Source organism: Vicugna pacos, chromosome 3 (assembly GCF_048564905.1).
Source record: "Vicugna pacos chromosome 3, VicPac4, whole genome shotgun sequence".
In the NCBI taxonomy this organism is placed as follows: Eukaryota; Metazoa; Chordata; class Mammalia; order Artiodactyla; family Camelidae; genus Vicugna; species Vicugna pacos.
Window position 1 is genome coordinate 71207992 of NC_132989.1, and position 1674 is coordinate 71209665.

The following is a 1674-nucleotide window of genomic DNA, read 5'->3' on the forward strand; positions in this document are numbered from 1 at the left end:
CCATTTGGATTTATATTTCTAACATCCTGACCAAGCCATATAGTTCTCTGAATGCTCTTTTAATCTTATCCATATACATTTTTTGTCTCTTCCCACTGCCAGTGTATTTCCAGTCACTCTCCCATGTTGCTACATGATCTTTACGGTATCGAATGGCCACACCATCATTCACTCAGCCCTTCCTTTATTGTAGGACATTTGGATTGTAAACTACTTCTTTCTGTCGTAAAGGTGCTTTATACAGAAAAGCTTCTCTTTTCCTTCAGTCACTTCCTTATGATGTATTTCTAAGGAATGACAATCCTGAAGAGGATGGATTTCTTTTTTAACTTACTGCTTGTCACATATGCTGTGAATCCCCCTCTCAAGGAGCTGTATAGGACCCTGGGCTGTGTATATCAACCGCAGCCTCAACCGATGTGAAATAAGTTGTATTTATTTATTCTGATCAATTGTCATTTTGATTCTCAAAGGTAAGCAAAGACCTTTGCCTAAAGCAAGGATGTAGCCGTTCCTCTAACAGATCAGAGAAGGTGTTTAATGTATGGTGAGTGGCGAGCTCTTTGAGAAAAGTATTCTCAAAGGTTAAATTTTGATGACCAATTCCATTCCAGGAAGGATCTAAAAGCTGCTGGTTCCTTCCAATATCCATTCTCCCTGGTTTCTGTGGTTTTATTCTGAGCAACAGTAGGACCAGATAATTCCTAGCCCTCCTTTTGTTAACCAAAGTTTCAGAAATGGAGACCTGTGTGAAATAAAGAGGCATTTACTGAGGACTCGTTAGGGCTGTAGTCGGGGAGACACAGATTCAAGAAGCACTTGATTTATGTTCCGCCAGACTACAAAATGAGGGAGGCTTATCAGGGCAAGAAAACCACAAGTTTACATAAATTGTTTTCATGAATTAGGATTGGAGCTGGCAAGAAGGAAGAGTGCTTGTTAAGCAAGGGTTTGTTGGGGTCTGACATGATTACATAATTGTAAAGGACTTTGAAATGACAAGGTTGCAGCTAGGAGCTCCTAGCAGATAATGCTTTTAAAATGGCAGGTGGTGTCCTTGAGTTTGATACAGTTCAGAGAAAATTCAAGTTCTCAGTGATGTAGGAGATCGTCTCAGACAACATCCATGGTGGCCACCAGCTCCACTGTGGATGCCTGAACCACAGTTACTCTGTTTTGATCTTTAAAATGTCATCACTTTCAACTAGAGGTGGCAAATGAGAAAAAGCAGAAGTTATTGCATGGGGCATCTGAGAATGCACATAAAATGTGGCTTACCCATCTTGGCTTCCCCCGCCTCCCTTACATTTTCTCACTGCCTGGACAGTGTTTGTAACAGCTGGAATTTCAGCAGCCATTTTAAAACCATGAGGATGCAAGTTATAAGGCAAGCATAGACCAAAAATATGACACTTGAACCATCCCAAACTGCCTACCTCCAGTTTTCTTTTATGGGAGGAAAAAAAACTAACATGTGCTTTAAGCTACTATTATCTCAGTTCTCTGTTACTAACCGCTGAATGTGAACCCTAACTTACACAACTTTTCTAGAACGGCAGTTTTCAAACTTTGCCCCAGAGGGCTTGTTAAAACACAGATTGCTCTTCTTCCCCCTCCCCCTCTTTTGAAGTGGGGTTGGGTGGGGGTGGGGGGTGAGGGAAAGGAGAATTTGCC